Source organism: Aphelocoma coerulescens, chromosome 8 (assembly GCF_041296385.1).
Source record: "Aphelocoma coerulescens isolate FSJ_1873_10779 chromosome 8, UR_Acoe_1.0, whole genome shotgun sequence".
NCBI lineage: Eukaryota > Metazoa > Chordata > Aves > Passeriformes > Corvidae > Aphelocoma > Aphelocoma coerulescens.
Window position 1 is genome coordinate 17,603,046 of NC_091022.1, and position 21,152 is coordinate 17,624,197.

Sequence of the window (21,152 nt, forward strand, 5' to 3'; positions counted from 1 at the left end):
TTATGTCCATGCGAGAGCTGCGCCCCGATGGCAGCTGTGGTTTAGCTGGCTCTTCCCGCAGCTGTGGCTGAGCCGGCTCTTTGCAGGGCAGCTGCCCCGGCGTTGGCAGGGCGTGCAAGCACAGCCCGGCGGGCGCTTCGGGGCACAGAGAGCCCTCCCCGCACAGCAGCTGGGGACCCGCAGGACCCAAGAGCTTTTTAAAGAGTACTGAATAAGTTTCTTGTATTTATTATTTCAGTGTAAAACCCTATAGTATGTTCATGCATTGATTAACTCATTTTATGGACAGCCTCCCTTCAGTTTGAATTCTCTAACTGGTTTTGAAACTGATTCTTTGCAGACACAAGAAACACATGGAGAATCTTATTCTTGCAACCATAGATCAATTCAGGTATTTTGGTAGGCAAAAAGAAGAAATTCAAAGCTAGAGTAGAAGAAAGAGCTAAACATTAATGGACCACTAACTTTGAAGTTTGCAGGCAAGCAGTTAAGTTAGTCTATAAGGCTGATAGTAATCCAGCAAATTTTTTCCCAGATGCTGGATCTGATGCATGTTTCTCTCCTTAAGATGCTCTTTGTTTTACATCTGTTGAAAGATTAGGGAAAGAAACAGACTTATAGTGCTTGAGTTGAAAACTTTCTTACTAATATTAGCAATATTCAAAGGGGCAGTTTAATGCCAATTTGACTTCTTAATTAACAGTCATCTGGTATTGTAGTTTTGCTTAGATTCCTGGATTCATGCTAACATCAGTTACCATCTCTAACTCTGCTTTTTTCACATAAGAAGAATGAAGGCTGTAGAGTGTGGTACTACCAGATAATACTAAGTCACTGAACAGAATGAAATGTTTAGAATTTGAACTCCAGAAAGTAAGCATGAAGGTGTATTACTTGAAAATTACTATAGTTTCCATGGTGAAAAATGTAGAAAGATTGTAATACAGTTTGTAACATCTATAAAATGTTTTATTTTGTTGGACCATTTTCTATATTTTGAAATCAGTGAAATATAAATGATGGGAATGTGGTAACAAATATGAATGGGGTAAAAACTTGAAACTTTTACTGCTTGAAAAAAGGGAGTACGCAGACTTTCATGCTTTGTGTTCTGGAAAGTATTAGTAGCTGAAATGTAAAATCTTAATTTTCCTATACATTATACAGTGACATACTTGCAAAAGTGGTATCTTTTCTTTCTCTTTAAAGTTGGATGTGTATTATAAAAGCAGTTACTTTTCACACTTTTTATTGACTTATATCTTCATAACTGTTTTTGGAACTAGTTTTGCATTAAAATACATGATGCCACAGTAATTCTCTTGGTTGTACATATTTTCATAGGACTACATATTGCCGAAGTAATTCTGATTATACTTTCAAAAATCTCCAGTAAGGAAAATGTGGTGGTAACAAATACCTATTTTGTGTTTTTGGAGGAAATATATATATTTAGGGAAAGGAAGAGAAGTTTGTGTGTACTTTAGACCTGATTCAAGCACTTTTGTTTAGTATAATAGTACTGAAAAGCACTGTTTTTCTATGTCCCTACTGATTTGCTGCAGGAAATGTAAACAAAAATCAGTAATCCCCCCAATTCAAGTTCAATGCTAGGCGTGTTTAGATTCCTACCTCTTGTTTTAGGTAAGCGAAGATATACAAAGGAAATACGTTTCACTAGGGCTGTTTGATCTGAAGTGAGTTTGCTTTGAAATTATTTTTGCTTCTTGAAATTTGTCTGCTTTGCTGTCTTTGCCTAGAGTACCTACCTACCAAGACTACTCTGCCAGCTGAGGATATCTCTGCTGTAGCAGTTAATGAATGTTTGATGCATGGACTTACTTTTTGACAGTGCACTTACCTTAGTGTCCTGTTGTGGACCTCGAAGTAAAATGCACTGTCTTACACTAATATTTCAAGATCATCTGCAAGCTCTGACTGATGGTGACCATGCGGTAGGAGCCAGTAGGAAGTCTGTTCTGCTTCCTTCATGTATAGGTGGTTAACCATTAGCAGTTACCAAAAATAGCATTATATGTGCATACACGTTGAAAAAGAAGCGAGAATTTTTGTGGGAAAAAATAACGTAAGCGTGGAAACTGTGACACAAGCAGGGTATACTGCACACCCATACAGAAGTTCTCTGTATCATTTGATGGCTTTAGTACAGAGAAGTCGCTTTGTGGAATAACAAACTGTTGTACCTCTGAACTTACCATTGAATAAAGAATTCTCAAAACCAAAAAAATGAGACCATGAATAAATGAATAAGCAATGATGTGTCAGCTGAAAAGAAGCAATGAAAAACTGGGAAGAGAGAGAGAAAAATGAAGAGGATTTGATGCCGAAAAACAAGGTGGCAAAAAAATCAGGGTCTGTCAGATTGGTACGAGCAATAGTCCCTAGTTCCTCATTAGCTCCATATACAGTGCATGTTGTCAGAGTCCTTTGGTCCTACATTAATTTACAAAGTATTTTGATAAACAATTTATTCTTTCCAAAGATGTGCCAGTGGAGACAGGGAAGGGAGGAAGCAATGTCTAGAAGCAGTCATGTAACAAAGGCACAAAATGCAACCAGGGGTTTTAAAAGTTTACTGAAATGCATTTCTCATAAAATGCAATGATCAGATCAACAGTCATCATTCCTACTAGGACTTATATAGATCACCGAAGAACATAATTTTCTATGTTCAGCAACTATTTATTTGTGATACTAATATTATAGAGATAGTAAATGTACTTCATTCCTTTTATGCAGCTCAAGTGACACTGAGGAGAAACAGTACAATTATCCAGCTGTACATACACCGTTAGGGAGCTTGTTCTGGATCACAGGTAAGTCAGATAAATATTTTGGCTTTGTGTATTTGGGTACAGAGCCTGTGGTTAGCAGTTGGTATTTGGCATGCAACTGCCCACTTTATCCATTTTTATGCACCAACTAATTTCCTTGATGTAGGGATTTGGGGATGGTGAAATAATTTCATAAATTATAAGCAAAAAAATTAATCTGTTTCATCTACTTCATTCTGGATAGCCATTGCATAAAAACTGTCAAAAACATATTGCTCCGGGTTCATCCCTGCTGCAGTTCCATTGATTACAGTGGAGTTAAATCAAAGATGAATCTGTCTGTTCAATTTAAATCTAATGATTGTTATAAAAGTCGGGGGGAGAGCCCTGTCTAAATCCACGGCTGTTTTATCCTTGTGTCAGCATTTAATTCCATTTGCATATAAGCCTATTTCCCTTCTCTAAATTTAATTTGTTAGAGCTTGGCCCTCAGCAACAACAGCAACAACAAAGTAATTGCATGCACTATTGGGCAATGGTGCCAATACAGCATGTGCTATAAAAATGTCTCATGCAAATTTATAAAATGTAGGCATTAATGACACTCTGCCTGATAACAGGTGTCTGGATATCAGAAAAAAAACCCAACCTTGAGTTCCATGGACATGTAACATCTAATAATACACATATGAAGAAGCCTTTTTTTAATATCAGCTATTAATTGTGGCCATTTCACCAAAGGAAATAAGATACCCATGTCTTGTATGACCAGTAGGAACATTCTAGAGTTTCACTGCGATGAGATAAAACTGGCTGAGGTTTAGTTCTCAGGCTGCATTAGATATCATCTGTGACTTTGCACAAGGTACTTTTGCAGTGTGACTTAGGCAAGCTTGTTTTAAACTGGGGAGGAGTGGTTGGCATTGTCACAACATACCTTGTTTGTTTAGCTGCTACACTCCACTGCAGTACTGTGTTCTCATATCACCTAGCCTCCAAACACAGAGCCTGGTCTTCACTGAGACCTTTCACCTGGCCATTTTTGAATAAAAAACCTCTTCTTGTTGAACTTGACCTGTTCAGCAGTCATTCCAATTCAGCTGTTCTTCCAAAGGTAGTGCTACCTGCCTTAAGCTGATAGAATCCTTTATTCTTCTTTTCGCTATCCTTAATATTTGATTGCACCCAAATGGGAAACACTCAAATCAAAACATTTTGTAGGATTTGAGTTTTTCTTTCTGCTTTAAACCCTGGCTTTTTCATCACGCATTCTGATGCATTTAAACTAATCATGGTCATAGTTTCTTATGTCTTGTCAATTTTGCACACCTTCATGATCTGTTGAGGTCACTTCAGTTTCACTATTTGTGGAAAGAAGACACTGATGCCAAGGGGTAAATATATTGACTTGGGGCACTGTGCAATTTTATGCAAATAGCAAAGCCTGGAAGAGAAGCCAGGTTTTCTGAAATAGGGCTGCATAATGTGGGACTAAGGCTGCGCTATACTTACTCAGGGAGAGTGGAAAATAAACACTCATCTTCCCACTTTCTGATTTCTGTGTTTAGATAAATCAGGTTATTTCCTAATGTATCAGATCTTTTTAATACACACTGTTCCTCATGTGGACAGGAAAGCCCACTATTACTTCTGTTACTTGCTCCCATTACCTCTTGATGCACTTGCAGCCTATCCTCAGTAGGATTAGAAGGCACTCAGGACCTTTCAGGAGGCACTTACCACTTTACAGGATTATTATAAGCCTGCCTTTGATGTTTTTGTGATCAGACCCATCTGTCATAACTGAACATGGTGAAGTAGGCTTTCTTTTTACTTAATGTTCTAACTACGTTTAAAAGGTTGAATATAAAAATATATTTTCTCAGTTTGCCTGCTTTTCTTTAAAAAATCAATGAGGGTATGTTGTTTTTCAATATATATGCTAACGTTTGAAAAGTAAAAAAATCCCATGGTTAGAATCAGCAAATAAAGATGTGGTTTCACCTGATTTTAAGGTTTAACAATTGTACTGCATGTCACACTTCTTCCTCTTTTTCCATCCATATATTCATTACAAATGTCAGATAAGGCTAATCCTTCATGTGACATTACTACAGATGGTTACATTGAGGACTTAAACCAGATGCTGATCATCTGGATAATCTGGATAAAAGCTGGTAACCTAAAACAAATCCATTTTGTGTATTACTCATGCTAACAGTTAAGAAATATATAAAATCTTTATTACCTTTTAACACTTTACATCACTCTTTTGCTTTCCTCTTTTTATACTTTCAAAGTTGTTATTTTACAGAAGATTTTTCTTCATCTCCCGCTGTCCTTCTACTTCAGCTAAATCATGCATGGATGTATGTAATAAGATTTAGGGAGGGGAGAGACACCTTCTAGATAAGAATGAATACTACATTTATCTTTTGTTTTAAAATTCCCATTGGATTGAAAATGGGTACTGGGAAGTAACTTTAATTTACTTTCATAAAAAGAGATTTAATTAAAATATAAGCAGTAAAAAAGTAACTCCCTTCTGTACTTTTGAAGAGTCTTTGAAATTCAGTGATTAGGATAGGAGCTGATAGGGATGGGTTCTGCTGAGTGGCCCAGACCTCTGACTAGACTTGAGTGGAACCCATTTTTCTGTCTATTTAAGAATAGAAATATCATATCTTAGATGGGATTTACTCTGAGTTTTATGTGCATGTTTATTCTTTCATTTAGTAATGAAGTTTGTATTCTGAACCAGGGGATTCACAAAGACTTGTTAGTCTAGGAAGAATTCTGTGTGTGTGTTAAGCAGCTAATTATTTACATGGGAAATTCTGTGCCATAAAAATACTGGATCCTTCCTTGCCCACCTGTGACTATCACTGAATGCTGCCTATGGCTAGAGGAATTGGAGAGGAAGATACTAGGTTACTGTTTGTAGCTTACTATAAAGCTGTTATGGGCTCTTTCCGCTGTATTATTTTTTATTTATTATTAGGTTTTGCTTCTAAGCTGGTCACTAGTCTGGAAGTATGGGAAAGTAAGTTTACCAAGCACCTGAGCTATGCAATTATTGTGTAGCTTTGCATCTGTTGCCTAGGGCACTTGGGATTTAGATTAGGGTAAGCAACTTGAGCAGGTCCCCATACAGTAAATGATCTAGGGTCTAATCTGATCTCCATTTAATCCAGTGAGCTATGAGGGCAGTGGTCTGGAGCATGGTTCATGGAGCATGCTTTCTGTGATTTGCTTCTAAGCTTGTTTTGCTCCTAGTGTGTACTTTAGGAACTGGTAAAGAAGTTGAGGTCCCTGGTCAGCCAAAGCATGTGTAGCACTGAGGTTTGAATACTGGGATTTAATACCGCCTTCTATTGCCAGTCAAAGCTCTCAGGTGGACAATCCTCATAGTCTTTAGCTGCATATTCAGTAGCTTGTAATGACTACCTCTCTCAGAGTCCTCACTGTTTCACTGATTCTGAAAGTGTATAGATTACACCATTGACTTAAAATTAACACAGTTCTACTGAAATCAACAGAACCCAGATGACTTACACCAGTGGAAAACCTTCCCTTCATGTATGGAATGATACAGCAGTGAAGTATACTGCTCACTGTGAGTCAAATAATTCTCAACAAGTTGCTGAAAATGTTTAGAAGAGTAGTCAGTCATTATGCCTTAGCGCATACTGCATATGGTGCAAACCTTCTGCAAGGAGATGAGTAAAGACTTACTGTCCAGATAGTTTCAGTTGTTAATATTCTGTTGTTAATATACTGTTAACATATACCATCATAATTGTTCATTTTATATTTATACATTTGTAGTGGAAGATAAGGTAAATACTTTGGTCTGAAAGGTTAGCCAAAGGAAGACAAATTATTGCAAAGATGTGGAAAGGTGAAAGAGGTGAGTAATTACAGGAAATATTGCAAGCAAGGAAGCAAACTCTTACAATTATGTGTTTTGTGGCAAATGCAGTCTTGGTGGGCTGATACACATTACACTAAATATTATAATTAATAGTGATAATGTTATTTTAATGTTCGTAGTAATCAAAGAGTGGAAGCAATAACTGGATCTAATTGATAGCAACATTTGACTAACTTTTGACAATTACTTTTTTAAGTGTAAATTTTTAGATTGTCACTTTAAACAATAGCAGTTCCTTGATGATATATTTTAGACACTTGCAGAAAGTATGAAAATAAAGTTCTATTACTGACCACATAGATGTGGTTGAAAGACCTGTGCATGGGGCAGATATTTTGCTACCATCTGTTCCATCTTAGAGGAAATGCCCAATTCAGCAGAGCTATTTCTTTGCATGTTGTAGGCCTGGAAATGCCATGTCAGCACTATAAAGTCTGATTCATCAAGAATGAAACGTCACTTTCAGAAATGCTGTTTAGTGGAGTGTGTATGTATGGAAATTATGTCCTGATATAGAGAGGGTCCTGGGTTATGGGTATTTTATGATCCACATATCTCTAATTCATCTTCTGCTTTTGAAACATAACACATGTTCTAGCTGCACTGATACGAGTTCTTGCTTATTATAGTTAATGGATTATTCATCCTCTTTGTCCTTGACATAATCCTAAGTATGTGCATAAAACTCAGATCATGTTGCCCATAAAAACCAATCAGCCCAGAGTTCTTCTGCAAGGTGTTGAACATTCACCCAGAGCAGATGGTAAAGATAATGTTTAATAAAGAGTTAGAGGATTAGTTGGAACAAAAATAAGCTAAGAGAAAGGGATAATTTAATTTCATATGAGACTCCATGACATTTCATGTACCCAAGGACTGATTAAAATTATGCCAAAAGCTGCTCTTTTTGGCCAGTTTGTCCTAATACTGACCCTGCTTATATTGTCAGCTGCTATATCTACATGTGTTATTTTGCCACTTTCTGAATAACTCAAAAGAAAGCTCTTCTGATTCTCCTGTCGCTGGCAGAAGTAATTCTTAATTAAATAGGAAGAGGAGAGATGATAGGAGTCTGCTAAATGTGATGAATATATTTAAGCGACTGATACCTCAGCTGAGGTTTAGAAGAAAAGTTTTATAGGTAATTTTAAACATAAATTTTAAGTGGTAGTTTTCATAATGTGCAGAGTTAAGCTTTGGTTTGTCTTGAATTTTTAGATGCTGAATGGAAAACAGAGCAGGGGACAGTTCATAAATGATTTTCAGTCTTGTTTTCGGAAAATTTATTTTTGCTATCAAAAAAGTAGTGGAGTAACAAAACATACAGATTTTGCATATTGCATAACTTTTGTAATGAATGTCTAGTTGTTCTTTAATAAGACTTAATAAAAGAAATTGAGTAAAACAAATCAGAAGCAAATATTTTACAGTTATGGTATTTCTGGGCCCACAATTGTCTGCTATAAATTTAAGATTTATAAATCAGAAACTCTGACAAAGTATGTCAGGTATGGGTAGTGCAGAAGCAACCTAAATGGAATTTACTTTTAAATGTAGTGTCCTTTGTTCCAAACACAAAATTTAAATTATTTGAAGCTGTTCTCATAAATAAACTCATGTTCTTTTAAGAAGACATTTTAGAATGGTTGGTGGGAGACAGAAGACAACTATTTCTTTCAATGGTTATGGCACAAAAGCAAAACAGGATCAAAATCTAAGCTATTAATTTTCTTTACTGAGACTCAGTGGTCACTGAAGCATAAAACCAGATGTGAGCATCTCTGGACTTATTCCAGCTGAAGCTTAAAGCTCTGATCAGTCTTTAATGATAAAGCTCTGTTAGCTGCTTCTGTAATGCAGGAAGACAAAAGTATTCTAGAATCAACGTAATGGCTTTTGCACTTATATGCAGAAGTGGGCCAAAGCCGAAACCTTTGAAAGCCTCTTGATATTTGGTGGCTTGGGTAATATCACTGCCTAGTAGTTCCAGCATTCAGCTGAAATCTTCTCAAAACCTGCTCTGCATTTTCTAGCCATTTCCTGTGCTTAAGGCAGTGTTGGTTCCCCAAAATAAAGGCCCTAAAGTTGTCTTCTGCTGCAGATTATTCCTAACTTAACTTATGCTCCTGTTGCTTCTCTAATTAGTTACATTTGAAAATGTTTCATTGGGAACTTCAAACAGCTAGGTGTATTTAAAATAGTCTGGATTAACATAAAAATAGCAAGACAATTAAAAATGAACTGGAAATTAATGAAACCTTAATTTCACTGACAATAAGTGTAAATATTTTATTACAAGATGCAGGTTTAGCTGATTAATGGTTGTAAAACAGATTACTCTAAAACTTATTTCCAAATTGCTTTCAGTCTGCTAAATACTTGTTCATACTTCATTGTAGCCATCTTTTGAAATCACAGTGGCAAGAATAAAGCTAAAGAAGTGTGTCAGCTGATACACAGTATCAGAATCCGATAGTGCAGCTCAGCAAGAAGAGAGAGTCATATCGCACAGCTGAGATGAGACACAGATAAGTCTAAAGCAAGTTATGGCTTTATCTCATCTCAACCTTGAACTAGATGCCCTTTGCAAAGCCCTCCCTTCCCCCCACCCCCCATGTTTGTAGTGCGCTACAGCTGTGCTGTAACAAACAGCTAGAATTAACAAAATTGGAGATGGGAGAAAGGCAGCTTCAAAAAGGATATTTTTCATTCAAAACATGTTTCTTAAAGTGTACAGCTAGAAATAAATTGATTGACTAGCTGAATTTTGAAATAGAACAAGATATTCAGGTGTTAAAGGACTTCTGTTTAGCCCTTCATGTTAGTAGAATAATAATAGCAATGAAATGTATTGTGAAACAAAATATTTTTAACTTGTTCATATTTTTAATTTAAATAATGTTCCCACCACAATAAACCCCAGAAATTATGATCATTGAGGAGTGGGTAGGTGTTCTAATTCTTTCCCAGATGGTGAATGATTAATATACAAGTAATTTCTTTCTCCCAGCACTCAGAATGTTGTTCACCTTGCAAGTCCCTTCAGTTACTCACTCTCCAGCCTGCCAATTAGTGTGTTCACACAATCCTCAAATAATGCTTTTTTTTCCCCCCATCTGTATTTTTTTGGTCTTGGCAGGGAAATGTCAGAAAACAAGCTTTGTTTTGATTTCTTCCCCTTTGTTTTTCTCAACTGCTGCCTTTTCAAAAGTTTTCAGAAATCAAATGTGTGTGGCTGCTTTTTTAATTCCATTTTATCTGTAGTGGTTTCCTAGCTTGCATTCTTCATCTCTAATATCTCCTTTAATGGGGTCTCTGTGCTTCTTTTCTCACAAGGTGAACACTTTCTTCTTTTTCCATCTGAATTACACACTTGTACTTCATTAAGAGATTTTTGGGTTTTGGTAGCTTTGGGATAGGTGAGATCCTACCTCTAAGCATACCACATTTTGAATGCATTTCTTGTGTGCACAGTTATTGCTCTTGACTTGGATTAATAAAAAAAAAAATTTTTTCCCTCTAAGGCTCTTATATTCAAATGCATAATCTCTTTCTTCATTGTTAGATGCTTATCCAAAGCAGGGTTAAAGTGATGCTTGAGTATCATGAGACAGTATTTTTTTTTAACAGAAAACCCACAAATTATTCATTGGCCCAATGTAAGTATCTCTGGAACACACCCTTGAGAAGATAATAACTGTGATGATATGTGCTTTTCTGTAGTAATAGTTTTATTGGCAAATGTAATGTTTTGCTTCCTAGTTACATCAGTGGGTTTTAATAAACAGATATCATGCAACTACAAGGAACTATCTAATGATATTTCACAAACTGCTTTTCCCAACAGGAAAGAAAGCCAGTAGCAGCTAAAGTCACTGGTTTTCATTACAAATATTCTTAATTTTTAATTTATGTTAGGCTAGGGGATCTCCAGAATAACACAGTATACCACATATGTCCAAAACTCAGAGTACAGCTACATTTTCTCTTCCTCTCTAACTTCCAAGGTCCCTGCTGAAGATTTACTTTAACTGTCTTACCAGGTCTAATGTAAGTTCATACCCAAGACAGATCTCAGTCTGTAGCTGCAGTTGTATATCCAAAAGAATAACCACAATGACTTAGTTCCTGCTGTTAGGTTATTGCTGCACCTGTGACTTCTTAAATTAGCCACAGCTGGCCTAGCTAGGACCTAGCAGCTGCCAGTGGGGAGCGGCAGTCTGCTCCAGGAACTCTCCAGCTTCTCCATCACATGCTTTTGAATGGAAAAACAGCACTGAGGCAGGAGAAGGGCAATGGCAAACTCAGGTTCTCTTTCCTCTCATAGGAAATAACCCTTACTCAGTTTAAGCTGAGTCAAAGCCATATTCTAACACCCGCTTTCCAGATAAATGCTTAAATTTCTGCATATTGCAGAAATATAATCAGCATACTCCCTTAATTTGGAAGATCTCCCAGTCACCTGGAAGTAAATTATCATTTTTCACCACTTGTGACTTCTGTTTTCTCCAGATATGCAAATAAAAGACAAAAACAAACTGAAACCCAAACCTGGTGCAGAAGAACTGGAAAAATCCCATTATAAAAAGCGATTTGAAAGGACTGGTGTTTTTTCCATCCAGTAAATAATAGTTTCTTTAAAAAAGAACACATAACAGAAGGGAAGAGTCACCCTTCTGCTATGCCCTTCCTTAGATATCCTCTTCTGGAAAACCCTATAAAAGAGGAAGGAATTATATGCTTTAAGGATGCCCTTCATTAGCATAATTAGAGAAGCAATACTGTCTTCTGCTTTCTTCTGAGACAACACCTATTACCTGACTTGGCTTGGCTTGCCTATGCAAGTCACACTAAGATGGCTGCTACTTTGGCCAGTGAGAACATGGAGAAGCTGGATATAGGAAAGATTGGACCCCCACATTTTCTAGTAACATCACGCTTTTCAACCTCCTTTCTTAAAGAAAATACAGAAATTGCTCCAGGTTTTCAGCGAAGAGTGGCAAGATACAAAATACATTCCTATTCCCCAGAGATTAAATTAGTGGGTAGGAAGGGTTGTCTGATGCCTTGCTTGCTTGTAATTGCCAATTAAAGAAAATGAAAGGAAATGTTTTGTTTTAAACAATTCTATCCCCTTTTGAATCTGGGCAGATGTGTACATACGAAAATCAAACTTACAATATTTCTAATGCGTATAAATTCAAGTATAATACTTTTAATCTTTAGCAGGTAAGTATTTACTGGGGACCTAGATTAATTCTGTTTCCTCAGCTGTGCTCTTGTTGGTATAATAGAGCTGTTTGTGACATTAAGTGTGGTGGATTTGATTTTACTTCAGGTTGACATTTCATGGCACTAAGTGTGAAAAATTACATCCTCAACCAAGCTTTCCTTGGTGGAGCTCTTTGAGACAGCAATAACACCTTCTCATGCTAATTGGAGCCTGTGTGATGGCTGAGGGGTTGCTTCACTGTTCTTTTTGAGTTTTTGACTCTCACCCTGTTACCATCAGATGCTAAAGATAAGATGGAAGAGTAAAAAATGTAAAAAAAAGGAGAACCAACAAGGCTACATATTGGTTTTGTGTACATTTAAGTGGCATTATTTAAGCAGGTCAGTTCTCTTGCAAATCAAATGAAAATGAAGTGAATGGAGGATAGCTGGAATAGGTAGATCTATCATTGCTAATCTGGACTAGGATTTCTTTCTATTGAAGCTACAGGAAGTCATGTAAATAGGGGATAGTTTTCAATAATTCTCAATGTTTTCAAAATGAATATGTTCATGTACATACATGTCTAATTGTCAAGCATGGTGGAAGTTTGTAGAGACTGATTGCCTTGTGAATCAATAACAATGAGGCCTTGTCTTTATGAAACTCTGAGCCTTGGATTACAAATCAAAGTAAATGAGGGCAAACTAAGAGTTACTGTATGGAAGGATGCTTAAGATCGAGTGCAGTCTGTCTTTTAAAGAAATATTGGTCTTATTGAGGCAAAATTTGGTGATACCGACACGTGGCATTGCCACAGAGAAAAGATAAATTTAGATTGAATGATTTCTCAGATAAACAGGGACCAACAGGGAGTTCATAATGAAACAATTTACACATACTTTGGAATATGACAATGGCAATTTTTCTTGTGCTGAAAACAAACCATTACTGATGTATGTTTGGGACCCAGCAGGAAGTTTTCTAATGTGGACTCTTTCCACATCTATCCAGTAGCAGATGTAATTTGTCCAACTTGTGTAGCAGTATATAATACCATGTATTGTTACTCTTGTCACATTTTTCTATCATGGTGAAAAATTTAGGTTTGTTAGGAATCCCCCAGAAGTGACATATGTCCTTCAGCCTTGAAAGCTTAGCTCTTAATGAATTAAAGGCTTAAATTCACTTGTCTGTTTTTAGGTTTCATTAAAAATATTTGTGGTGTAATCTCTGATTCTAAAAAAATTTATCAGGTAACATTTTGACATATGTAATAGCAATTTTTCATTCAAATGCTGTAATGTAAATCAGGAGGGGTTCCTTTGTCAATGCAGTAAATCAAGGTGAAAGAACTGACTTCCTTTTTACAGGAAGTTTTAGTTGCATTTAAAATGCCTGATACTAGAAGTATTTTTATTACTTGTGGCTTATTTTAGCTGTGTAACAGGAGAAAAGGTTGTCAGTATTTCTGATCTAAATGTGAGGTCTCAAGTGTCTGTCTTTGTCAGTGTGTATACAACCAATCCCACTCAAGATTGGTACAGTCAGTAGGGCTTGTGGACAGAGAATTTCTTGTAAGAGCAACTAAGCTCTCAGGTGATCTTCAGGATCACTGCAGGTCAGATGGAACTACTGGTGCTCCCTAGCATCAGGCAGAGACATTTCTAAGACTTCCTTGCTGAATGAGATGATACTGATACAGCTGATTCTGAACTAGAGAAACAGCTGGCATTTATAAGCTTGGGATCTTGAAGAGCTGCCCATCTAAAGGAATGCTTTGTTTCTGCAGTACTGGTGTGCACCATTGATTTATGGGAGAAAAGTTAGTAGAAATTAATTGTAAAGTATTAATAATTGCACTGAAATTTCTGTGCAGGCCCAAGGGGAACACATTCTTCTGATTTCTGGATTATATATAGCAACATCTTGATGCTATTATCATGATTACCACTTTGCAATTGGTATGTCTTAGCACAGGAACATAACATTCCTAATGAGATATAGCAATAATTTACCTGTCACAAACTGATCTTTTCCCTTGGAAGCGACAGTGTCTTACTGTTACAAATATGTCTCCATTGACTAAAGCACTAATGAATAAAGGTCTAGCATTATCATATTAGATGTTTATGCCATTTGATAAGGTGTAGAACCTGGATCAAAACTATTCATAGTAGTGCACGAATCCTGGAGGTAGTTAAGGAAGTGAGGATATCTTTTCTCTTTTTTTCCTGGCACACAGAAGGCTTGAACTACTCAGGAAATAGCTGGGGTAAATGCAGAGATTTTTCAAAGGAGACTAGAAGAGTTAAGCATTGCAGTCTTAATGTAAGTTTTTGTAAGCAGTTCCTTTTGGAATCTCTGAGCCATTGTTTCTGTAAGGCTCAGTTTTGTACTCCTTCTTTAGGCTTTGAGCCCACAAATTTATGTGGGATTAATTTTAAGCATGTGGGCCTGTGGACTTCAACAGGCACATGCATATGCATTTTCAGAAATAGAGCTGTAGGAGAGATTCCCATTTATTTTGATGGGAGTTCTGCCTGAATGCAGTTTGAATTCTTGTGTTACTAAAGCCATTCTTTGACACTCCAGTTGAACTGTCGTAACTAGGAAGAAGGTAATTCAGTGAGAGAAATGTGTATTGCAAGTTTTGCCACACTTATGAGAGGAAATCTGTTTTCTTACTGCTGAATTTCCTTAGTGATGTAGATATAAGTTTACTTTACAACACATGGAGTAGCCAATACATAGTTTAATGTCAATATTATCTGAATTCTGTACTGTTGCTTTTGTATTATTTTGCTTCCTATGACTGTGATTGAAGAGATGGTACAAATCTTCAAAATACACATTTTATGTGTGGTGATATGCATCACTGTGAATTATTTTATAACCATTCTATCATTTTTAAAAGTACTGTATTGTATGGTATTTCTTTGCTGTGTTGTGAGTTTTGGTCATTTTCTTACAAAATCAATGAGGATGACTTTCAATACTTGAATAGGGTAAAGCTATTGACTAGATGTTTAGAATTGTGTTTGAATTGTGCATATAGCTGCTGGTCAAAACCTAATGACATTATGTAGCTCAAACTTCCAGAATTTGGAAGTCAGTTTTTAATATATATTTTAAAATTAAGGTTACTGTTTTAACATAATACCACACCTCCTGCATATTGCTTTGTGGGATTTAATGGAGACCTGGGCTTCAAAGTGTTGTATCATTTTGTGGTAGTGCTGTACTTACTGATATGAATCTAGATATTGCAGTATCTGAATAAAACTGGGTTTTGAGGTGAAAGAGAATCTTAAGGTGCAAAATTTCATGTATTTTCTGAATGGTGCATGAGACCTTGTGAACTACTCTTCATCACTGCAATGTCTGTAAGCAGGAAGAGGGCAGGGATTGAGATCGATAGTTACAGGACTTTAGAAAAATTGCAGCCAATGCACCAGAGTTCCAGTGTGCGCTTCACCTACAGGACTGGGTATGATTTCACTAGAAACATCTTCCCCACATATTTTCTGTCTCAATGAAGAAACTGATCTGAGTGTGGGTTTGAGCAGGTACTATTGGGAGACACATGCTTGCTCCAGCTATAGCCTACCTTTAATTACAGGGACTGGTTTGTATTATGTTTTTTAAAAATTTTAAGGAAACAATGAACTGACTTTACCTCCATCAGTACTATCCCAATATGTTGCTTTTTAAAACTAGAAATGTTTAAGAATTTCTGAAAATTCCTGTGACTGGTTCTAGGCTTTCACACTGGCTCGGTTCTGTAGCAGCAGAATGCAAAGTCAAGGATGCAGACCTGAGCCATGAGATGACACCAAGTACAAATCCGTACGAAGGACTGAGGAAATAGCACAATGTGAGATATAGGAAGTCCTCTTGGATAGCATTTACCTTTTCTCCCACATTTCCACACTAACATTAGAAGTGTTGATGAGATAGGACAGAGTCCTGGATGGCTCATAAGTCCTTTCAGTATATAATACTGTAGTATTGTATGTCTCCATCTGTTTTAGTACTGGTTTCCTACTAGGAATTTAACTCAGGCCAGCTTACACCTGATAATTTCTGGACAATACTAAAGTAGAGTAGGTTCCAACTTGTACCATGGAAGTGAAAACCCCTATTTATCTGTGCCTTGACCCTCCATCAGCAGAGTTTATCCAGGATTAATATTTTTTACTAAGGGCATTAGAATTACTTGAATAATTCTGATATAAACTAAGTTTGGACCATCTTATTCTAACACCTCCAACCAGAGTAATGTGATGAAGAATGTAACTCGATACTTTGTCTGGGAAGATTAGCACAGTACTCCTTTAAAAATATTGGAAAACCTCTGATATATGTGAGAAAAAGAAAACCTGTTCCATTTTTACTGAAGTATGCAGGGAATCTTTAAACTGCTAAAGCAAGGCTATGTTCCAAAGTGGTCCATTATTAATACTGAGCAAATATGTACAAAAAAAGCACACAGAAGGTATGTAATATAAAGAAGATGCAAAATATTTTTTCATTAGTATTACTTGAGTATTTTCTGTTACATGACCACATTTGTATTTGCTTTATAAGCAAACCATTTTCTTTTGAAAAAAAATCACAACTCATACTTGACATATAAATAATACAATAAAATGAATATGCATTTAAAATACTACATGGAAATAATTTCTTTACAGCCCCCAAAGGGTGGACTTAGATAGCTGAAGAAACTGAGAAAGAAAAATTAAATGCAAAAGTGCATCACTGACCCAAAAGTTCACCATATTTGGGTACTTAGTCTTTTGATTCTGATACTACAAGCATGTTAATTCAATCCACAGACTAGTAACTAGCATGTAGAAATGAATCATCTCTGAAATATGTAACATTTATGCAAAAGCATAAATATCAGCATTAATTAGCAAAATAGATGCAGCAACAATTTTACATCTATAAAAGCTGATATAAATTAATATTTTAATGATGTAATGATGTATACTAAAGCTCCTGAGTTTGAAAGTGCCGGTTGAAATAGCTATTGACAAGTTCTTTTATGTACTCAGTGTACTACCCGCTCAGCAGTACACTGTCATTTTAGAGTAATTGCCCAGCAAACTTTTAAAATGCTGTCACAAAAAAATTGCTAAAACAGAGGTAGCTCTTTAATTTGTCTGTCACTTTTTCTGTCACTCCTACTGCACTTCATGTTGAGTGCAAGTTTCACTGTCACATTTGAAGTTCTTCCACATATTTTTACAGATTGGGTTGAGGCCATGTTGCCAATTTGTCCTACAATGTTAAGGAAAGTTTTAAATAAAAATATTTTATACACACTTCTTTTACTTGTACACTTTAATATAGAAGATTGGGAACTATTCCTCCTATAGTTGGGGAAACTATTTTGGATTTGTAAAACAGAATGAGTTTCACTAGAGATGATGATTTGTCCAAACCCAGCTGCTTCATAGGAGAATGTATGTGGGTGTGTATATATGTGATTATATACATATATATATATATATAAAATACAGCTGCTTAAGGCTGGTCAGTAGTTGATATTCTGTCCAGGTACAGGTTCTTCAAATGAAGATTTTCTGTTCATAGAAGATAAAAAGGCTACAGTGGGAAGTTTGAGAACAACTTACCCCAGACTTCAAGTGGCCATAGTGCTCAGCTGGAATGTGAGAGAATACTAAGAGAAGAACTAGAACATGCCTGTGTGCACTGTGTTTTTGTAATGTTCACTGATTTATTCAGATAGGAAACAGTAAAGCATCTGGAAGCTTTGAATTTTCATGAGATGGGAAAACTTTTCTTCACAGTTCTAGATCCAGGAAGTTTCTTGTGCATTAGCTATTCTTGTGTGATGCTGGAGGCAAGAAGGCAAAAATGTAATTCAATTTTTTGTACCTTTTCTAAAAGATTTTATTTTCTGTTTGCTTTTTTAGGCAGGCCCTTCCAAGCAATAAGATTCCATGTTATCTCCCAGGGCAGAGTAGAGGTATAAGGCAACTATGTCAGACAGCAACTTCTATGCCAGGAAATGGGGAAGAGTTGCTTTAAGGCCAAAAGAGAGTTATGCAGTCATCAGACTTCCATGTAGTTAGTATTGTACTTTGCTGGATATTCTGAGATCATGAGCAGGAAGTAAGCAGAACTGAGTGTGTTATCCTTCTTTTAAAAGGAACTTAACTGTGGCATATATTGCAGACTCCACAATTGAAACTGATTGTAAAATTCTGAATTGCAGCAACTTGATCAGCTAAATGCTCTTACTGCTAGAAAATGGTTTTGCTATCTGAATACCATCACAACTGGAAACTGTAATAGGAGGAAACACCTGAAGTTCATTATCACATGGATCACTTTTTGTTTTCTTACTCCTTAAAAAGACTTTTCATGTTTAGTTTTCATACTTTTTGAGGGTAAAATGATAAGGAAAAAATTACTGTTTATAGGATTACTTTTTGATTTCAATGAAAGGAAGGTTGCATTTTGATTTTTCAGCAGCATTTAATTCTCTCAAGTAAATAGTTACAGAAGTAAAAAGGAATAATAATAAAAATATGAGCTAGGTATGATACATTTAAATGATGGAAAAAACCTTTCTTTTAACATACAGAGTTACTAACAGTTTACACATTTGACTGTAGGGGGAGTGAATATTCATAATAGGAGAAATTTTACAATATGAAAAGGCAGTAGTTACTGACAATCTGTAGATATCAAAGAATGAGGACTGGCACATTAATAAGGAACTTAAAAGCAGATCCACAATCTAACATCTTAGGAACTATAAAACTACAACTTCTACATGAGTCATATGTTTGAACTCCAAACTATCTTAGAAAATTTAGCTAGAACACATTTTTCTTGACACAAATGAGTATATTAATTTCCATAAGATACTATCTCTTACCATATATTTAATTCAGTTTCTTTTTCTACTCCCACTAAAATAATTGCTTACAATATACTGACTTGATTTTATATGGCTAATTAGAGCAGTGCATGGAAAAAATAGGTTTGCAGGTAATAGTGAAATTAAATATGTTAATCTGCAGCTCAGTGCACACATTTTGTATGAGTTCTAATTTGCTATATAAATTACAGTTCTGTGTTTATAAAATGCCCTTGAAAGAATGTCCTATTTTTTGAATACTAATACCATAGGGAAACAAATATACAAAACTTTTAGCTATAGGCTATATTTGCATAAATTAAGACACTAGTCAGTCTGAATATCCAACTGCAGATATACTTTCAAATTATATTATACAAAGAGTTGATAGGACTCTGTGTATTTAAGATTTTCATTCAGTTAGCAATGCAGCAGCCCTTCATAGTAGGCAAGTACATTTTGAACAATAAGGAATAAATAGTATAATAAATAGGCTGTGTTTTATCAGCTAGAGCATGGACCAAATATTTCAAAAGGCTCTGAACTCATTTCTCTATGAGCTAGTAGCAAATATCTCCACTACTGGTCTGCTTTACAGGTTCATTCTAGAAGAAGGTGGTGTGACTCTCAGTGTAGCTGCCCAGTGCAGAGTGTGTATTTTGTGACATGACTGCAGTGGCAGTTTCACTGCTATTCTCCACAAAGATTCTGGTAACCTCAGCTAAAAGACTGGCAATTTCAGCCTTTTAAAAAAAATCCTCACTGTTTAGATAACTCTCCATCCATGTGAATTCAGTTAAGATTCACTAATGATAGGGAGAAGGCAATTACGAAATTTGTGATGCAGAGTATGTCCCAAATTCCGCTTACACTGTTTTATTAAGAAGGGCAAAGGTATATGCATGGCAATACACTTTTATGCTTTTTTCATAGTCAAAGTGGTCAAAACATTCTTTTTTGTTTAGGCAATGGCAGTAAATTGGGATCAAATCGTGAAATGTGTAGAAGAACCTAAATCCTTTCTGTGTCTGGCTCAGGAACAGTATCTCTACTGGAGTTACATAGCCACATGTTGTGGAATGCATAGGAAACATTGCATGGCATTCAAAATGCATCCCTGAGAATGTCTATTTTGAAGCAGCATCTTAATTCATTTTTATTTCCCATGGCTCTGTATCAGTAATCAAGATCTTGTATGCTCTTGACAGAACAAAGCATCACTGGTCAGAAAGTTTTTGATGAGTCTGACAGACATTTAATAGTGTTAGAGTATTAACATTTGGGCTATATTTTATTGCTTCCGTTACCATCTTAAGAGCCAGTAGTATGCTCTGAGTCTTCCCACTAGCTTCACCATAGAACAGAAAACTCAGAGTTAATTTAACCTTCAGACTGTCAAAGTAAAATAAACATTTTTTAAAATGAAAATAGCTAGTCAGGAATAGTTCACAGTGAAGAACTTCATTTTTTATTCATTCTCTTCATACAAGGTGAAGATCATACAAGTGAATGCCTAATATTGTTCCTCTGAGGGAGTGTCATTGAAAGTTCCATGTACAATTAATGGTTTGATGATGCTGAACAAGCCAGAGAAAATTGCCCCAGAATGTTTTTTAGTGACACTACTATTTTTGGGTGAAGATTTCCCCCTTAGATTTTCTTCATTCTATATAATGCTGTTTGTGCAATTAAATTGTGAATTTAACTTTTTGGAAAAACGACCCTTCAACATTAGCTTTCTAGTAAGATTATTGTGATTTTCCATTGCTCCTTGCTGTTACATGGAAGTTAGTATAGCGCAACAAATAAATCTTCTTTGCTAAAATAAAAAAGCATGTTGCATAACTAAATGTCACCAGCTATGACTAAATATGTGACAGTATGAGCCCCAGTTACGAGAACTGGTAGAAGAAATACAATCTCTAGTGATACTTTCATCAATCTTTAAGCCAGGTCAGAAGTTTATGGGACACCTTTTTATCTGTCTTCTCCATTACTAATCTAGTAACAGCAACAGAATAGCAAATATAAAGGAGCATTTAAAATGCGAAAATTGCCACAAAACTCAACTTAGACAATGTAATGGTGTAAGGTTTGAAGAGAAATCTCCCATAGGAAGAAATCCAACCCAAAAGTATGATAGAAGTCCTGTCAGCTGGCCAATATTTGATTTTTCTTTTCTTTGAAATATGGCAGAACACTTAGCTGAAGTTTACAGTCTTTAGGGCCAGTTAGCATGGAAGACCATCATACACAATTTCAAGATGCAATGAAAAAAACCAGCTGGAATGGTCACAGAAACCCTGTTTC

At 36.0% G+C, this 21,152-nt stretch overlaps 1 long non-coding RNA gene across 1 annotated transcript in view; it reads left to right on the forward strand.

Moving 5' to 3' along the window:
- LOC138114022 (uncharacterized) overlaps positions 1 to 21,152 on the forward strand; it is a 156,849-nt gene that overhangs the window by 30,280 nt on the left and 105,417 nt on the right. Inside the window, exon 2 of the long non-coding RNA XR_011152451.1 lies at positions 2,761 to 2,837. This is a non-coding gene — a long non-coding RNA (uncharacterized lncRNA). The remainder of the gene's footprint in view (positions 1 to 2,760; positions 2,838 to 21,152) is intronic.